The sequence below is a fragment of the Mustela putorius genome, unplaced genomic scaffold, assembly GCF_011764305.1.
Source record: "Mustela putorius furo isolate JIRA1106 unplaced genomic scaffold, ASM1176430v1.1 tig00003834_pilon_pilon_pilon, whole genome shotgun sequence".
Taxonomy (NCBI): Eukaryota; Metazoa; Chordata; class Mammalia; order Carnivora; family Mustelidae; genus Mustela; species Mustela putorius.
This window is the reverse complement of record NW_025421987.1, coordinates 115,309,356-115,315,398: the sequence shown is the minus strand read 5'-3', so window position 1 is coordinate 115,315,398 and position 6,043 is coordinate 115,309,356. Positions and strand designations below refer to the sequence as shown.

Here is a 6,043-nt window from a genome sequence, read left to right as displayed (position 1 = left end):
CACAGATCTCGCGCAGAAACCTACCGCTGTTAGCCAGCCCCTCCCCTTGCATCCGGGCAACTTCCGCACCCCCGGCAGTAGCCTGGCCTCCGAGCGTTCAGGTGGCTACAGACCTGCAGAGGAAGATCCAGGTAGTTACCGCAGTGAGCCCCTATGGATTCCGCGAGCATCAGTTCTTCCTCATCAGCTGGAACTGAGAAGGTGATCCTGGCTTCCGCAGGGACGTGCAGTCATTTTCACCATCTGGGATAACCTCATTCCTGGTGGGATCCAGGTCTTCAGGGACTCTTGTGTCTGCGGAGCATTTTCTATGGAAGGCCCACATCCAGTGGCCACAGGTGTGAAGTCCTATATGGGCTGTGGCCACAAAGCCCCTGGCTGTCACTATGGAGCTGTCAGTTGTGAAGGATGCAAAATGTATTCACAAGGGGCATATGGAAAAATTTGACCTACAGCTGTCAGAGCAACTAAGACTGCATCGTCAATAAGCACCACCAGAACAGCTGTCAGTCTTGTTAACTGAAAAAAATGATTAGAAATGGGTATGGAAATGTAATCTACACAGTGTGAACAGAAGCCCTTTGGCGAGGGTGGTGGGGGGTGGGGGGGAGCTGCAGAGAAGAAGCCTTTTGATGTGCAATGCGAGAAACCAAGCAATTGTGCCACCTCAACTAAGAAACAGATCTTCTTAATCCAGGACGCTCATGAACACCCAGGAGCCTTTGATATGTGGGAGTGGTATGGTTCTCCTGATGATGTATTCTAAACCTGAGACAAGCCAGGGGGTACTGGACATACTGACAAATGTAGTAGCCTCCCCTGCCCACCTAAATGCATCCCTTAACAATGGTAATGCTTCAGAAGTACTGTGGGAGAACCAGTCTGCAAAGTAAGATTCCTAGAGCTTAGCAAAAGCACCTGATACCGTAGATGGCTTCATGTCTCCATGCCTGGCAGATGAGACAGACACTAGTGGAGGAGGCAGCACCCATGTCATCATTGGAGACCAGTCCCCACCTGTCACTGAAGTCAAAGACACGCTCCTTGTAGACACATCACATCTAGATTCATGATGCCCAGCCCCATTCCAGAATACCTCTATATGAGCTACATCTGCAAGTCTATATCCTGCTTGCTTTTTCCTCCCCATCATGAGCCCAGGTCAATCCAGCAGTTCAGACACTTGGTCAGGAATGCAACACCAGCCTCCTGCTGCCCTGCTAAAATAAGCTCTTCACCCTTGGCCTGACCCAGTGTGCCCAGGTGGTGAGTCTCTCTTGCATCCTGGCAGCTACCACCAACCATCTTCAGAAAAGCATCCAGGAAGATAAACTTGCTGGTCATTAAACTAGTCATGGAGCACATCAGGAAGCATCAGAACTTCTGTTATCACTATGGTAGAACTGGATATAGGCAGCTAGGAGTATGCATCCCTTAAAGCTATAGTTCTCTTTAGTCTTGAGGATCCAGATTTGACCAGTACAAACCAGAGCGAAAAAATCCAAAAAAAAAAAAAAAAAAAAAAAAAAAAACCTGAGATGGACTTCTAAGACTATGTTGAGAAACCCTACTCAGAAGACATCTTCTGAATGGCCCAGATTCTCATCTGTCTGCTAGCACTTAGGCTAATGAGCTCCAAAATAATAGAACTTAATTTTTTTCACCTTATTTACTTATTTATTTACTTAATTTATTTATTGGCCTTATTGTCAATGTTATGATAGCATAGTTCCCTTTATCCTCGAGATGGAGATGACAGAGTACAACGGCCAGATCACCAGAGCCAATCTCTGGTGGACACCACAAACCTGCTGAGGAGCAAAAGAATCTTCCCAGGACCATTCAGATACAAAGACAATGAAATAGTGGTACTTTGATAGGTACAAATATTCCCAGTGTGTTAGCCATGTCTTACCTAGTTTCTTTTTTTTTTCTTTCTAAATTTTATTTATTTATTTATTTTTATTTGAGAGAGAGAGAGAGAACATGAGAAAGAGGAGGGTCAGAGGGAGAGGCAGACTCCCTGCCAAGCAGGGAGCTTGCCCTGATGCGGGACTCGATCCTGGGATTCCAGGATCATGACCTGAGCCAAAGGCAGTGACCTAACCAACTGAGCCGCTCAGGCGCCCTGGTACCTCGTTTTTTCTTACTTGTTAATCCCAGACAATAGCAACCAAAAGACTAAAAAGATCCTTTCCTGCCCTAAGAAATGTTTCAATGCCTTTTGATGACACAGTAGATTTTGGAAAAATCCTTTAAATTAATTTGTATTTAGAGATTCTCAAAGGGCAAAAAAAAAAAAAAATCAAATTTTTATAATATCATTCTTGGATTGAGCCCCAAGGGAGGCTCACTGCTCAGCCAGGAGTCTGCTTCTCCCTCTGCCTCTCTCTCTGACTGGTGTTTTTTTCTTGCTTTCTCTCTGTGTCAAATAAATGGATAAAATATTTAAGGAAGGAAGGAAGGAAGGAAGAAACTTAAGATAGACATTTACAAATAATTCATCATTAACATTCCATTTAATGCTTAGCTTGTCACCTAAGAAATTTTATTAAACAGTATTTTTAAGAACACAAAAGTAAGTGGACAGAATGATAGAATTCAAGCCAATATTCTCCCAACCTCTTCAAAAGAAGAATAAAATCATAAAGGATTACTATGTCCTTTTGCCTTGTACTTATAGTAATTTGCATTAATATGGCATACAATGTTTTTTCTCATATTCAATAAAGCAGCTAATAGCCCATTAAAGTTGTTCCTTAAAAAAAAAAGATTAAAGCTTAGCAAAACTTAAATTTTCAGAGATCTGATTTTAAAATTTCAAGAGGTAATTAGATAACCTGTGCTTTTATTTATTTATGCATTAAGTATGATAGATTCTAACATGTGTTACTTTTTAAAAAGTATTGGCACTTAAAATTATTTCTATTACCTGTGCCATTTCTATTAGGCTTTTGGCGGAAATCAAAATCAGTAAACTACACATTGAAACAGTAATGTGTGTTAAATTAACACTAGACTACTACATGCCTATTGTTTATTTTTAAACACGAGAATTACCCACATAATGCCCGTAATTCACCTGTCAGTCCTTGCTATTATGTTGCCCTTTTACTGGACTAAAAAAAGGGGGGGATACCAATTTCTAAAGATTACTATTTTTAATTGAAAGTTTTATTGAGATAATTTTATTCTTAAAAATATTTTATTTATTAGAGAGAGAGAACACACATAAAAGGGGGAATGGCAGGCAGAGGGAGAAGCAGACTCCCTGCAGAGCAGGGAGCCTGATTCAGGACTTGATCCCAGGATCCGGGGATCATGACCTGAGCCGAAGGCAGATGCATAACTGACTGAGCCACTCAGGCATCTTATTGAGGCACTTGGGGTGCCTTAGTGGCTCAGTGGGTTAAAGCCTCTGCCTTCAGCTCGAGTCATGATCTCAGGATCCTGGGATCAAGCCCCGCATCGGGCTCTCTGCTCAGCAGGGAGCCTGATTCCTCCTCTCTCACTGCCTGCCTCTGCCTAATTGTGATCTCTGTCAAACAAATAAATAAAATCTTTAAAAAAAAAAAACACAAAACTCTTACAACTCAATAATAGAAACAAACAGCCCAATTCTTAATGGACAAATTATCTCAATAGATATTTCTCTAGTGAAGTCATACAAATGGCCAATAAACACATCGAAAAATGCTCAGTATCATTAGCACATCAGAGACATGCAAATTACAAGTAAATGAGATACCACGTCATACCCACTAGGATGGCTGGAATCAAAGAGGAAGATAATAACAAGTGTCATAAAAATGTAGATAAACCTGAACCATTACCATATGACCCAGAAATTATACTCTTAAGTGTGTATCCAGGAGAATAGAAACATAGACCAAAACAAAAAATTTTACACAAATGTTCATAGCAGAATTATTCATAATAGCCAAAAAGCAGGAAAGACCTAAATCCAACATACAAATGGGTAAATAAATGTGGCATATCTACACCATAACATATTATTCAGCAATAAAAAAGAATGAATAATGTGTGTTACATCATACCTGAATTTTGAAATTGTGATGCTAAGTGAAAGAAGCTAGTCACAAAAGACCCTATATTTTATGATTCCATTTACATGAAATATGCAAAATAGGGAATCATATAGAAATAGAAAATGGATTACGGATTGCCTGGGGCTGAGGGAGGGGATGGGGAGAAACAGGGAATGACTTCTAGTAGTTAGTGGGTTTCTTTTTGGAGTGATGAAAATACTCTTAAATTGATTGTGACAGTGGTTGCAGGTATCTGTGAATATACTAAAAACCATCGATCTGTATACCTTAAATGGGTGAATCATATGGTGTGTAAATCATAACTCAATAGAGCTCTTATTTATTTTTTAATGGTTAGAAGAAAAAAAAGTAAATCTCTAGTGTCCTTCATGTTGCACTTTTATAAACATACTCACCTTCTTCCCAACCCTCCCTATCCCTATTTCTACTCAGTGACAGTCACTCACCTGCCTTCCATTTTTAAAATTTTGTTACTTCAAAACTGTTACATATGTTACATACAGTATGTAACCTTTTGGGATTGACTTTCTCCACTCAACATAATTCCTTGGAGATTCATCAGAATTGCAGCATGTATCAACATTCCTTTTTATTTGTTACCCTTGGTATGGATGTACCACAATTTGTTTAACCATTCACCTGTTGAAGGACATCTGCAATGATTTCAGATTTGGGCTGCCACAAATAAAGCTTCTATGAATATTTATGTATAAGTTTTTGGGTAAACATATGTTTTCATTTCTCTGGGGGAAAACACCCAAGAGTTTAATAGCTGGATTATATGATAATCACAGATTTTGTTTTTTAAGAACCTAACTAACTTTTTTCCAGAGTGGCTATATCGTTTTACATTCCCATCAGCAATGCATAAATGATCTAGTTTCTCCACATCCTCACCAGAATTTGGTGTTGTCATTATTTTTTTATTTTTATCATTCTGATAGGTGTATAGTTGAAATCTCATTGTGGTCTTAATTTGCATTCCCTTGATGGCTAATCCTGTTAAACATCTTTTCATGTGCTTTTCTACCATCTATTTATCCTCTTCAGTGAAATAAATATCTGTGCATGTCTTTTGCTTATTTTCTAATTAGGTTGTTTTTTACTGTTGCATTTTGACATTCTTTTTTTTTTTTAAAGATTTTATTTATTTATTTGACAGAGAGAAAGATCACAAGTAGAAAAATCACAAGAGAGGCAGGCAGAGAGAGAGGGGGAAGCAGGCTCCCTGCTGAGCAGAGAGCCAGATGCAGGGCTCAATTCCAGGACCCTGAGATCATGACCTGAGCGATAGCAGAGGCTTAATCCACTAAGCCACCCAGGCGCCCCTTGACATTCTTTATATATTCAAGATGTACCCTTTGTTGGATAGGTGTTGTATTGTTTTCATACAGCTGCTGTAAAAGATCACCACAAAGGGGGTATCTTAAAACAAGAGAAATGTATTCTCCCCCAGTTCTAGAGGCTAGAAGTCCAAAATCAGGGTATGAACAGGGTATCAGCAGGGCATTTCCTCTGGAAGAAAAGACTATCTTTGCCTCTTCTGGCTTCTAGTGGCTGCCAGTTCTCCTAAATTTATGGTCTTCTCTCTCTACTCAATCTTCACATCTTCTCCTCTGTGTGTTTGCCTGGTAGCTTTGCATCACTCCACTCTCTACTTCCATCTTCACATCATCTTCCTTCCTGTGTATTTGTTAAATCACTGCCTGCCTTTCTCTTACAAGGATTCCTGTGATGGCATTTAGGGCCCACCTGGGTAACCGAAAATAACCTCCTTATCTCACAATCTTCAGCTTAATTACATCTAATTAATTAGATGTAATTAGGTGAGAAAATTACCCCTTTTCTTGACACATTCTATGTATTTTGAAAACATTAATTAATGAAAGTTTTTTTAAAAGATTTTTTACTTATTCACTTGAGAGACAGAGTATGAGTACATGAGCAGAGAGGAGGATCAGAGGGAGAGAGAG

The 6,043-nt window shown here is 39.5% G+C and overlaps 1 pseudogene; it reads left to right on the top strand.

The window, feature by feature from the left end:
• Positions 1-352: 352 nt before the first annotated feature.
• LOC101686470 lies at positions 353-1,815 on the top strand (annotated as a pseudogene).
• Positions 1,816-6,043: the final 4,228 nt, after the last annotated feature.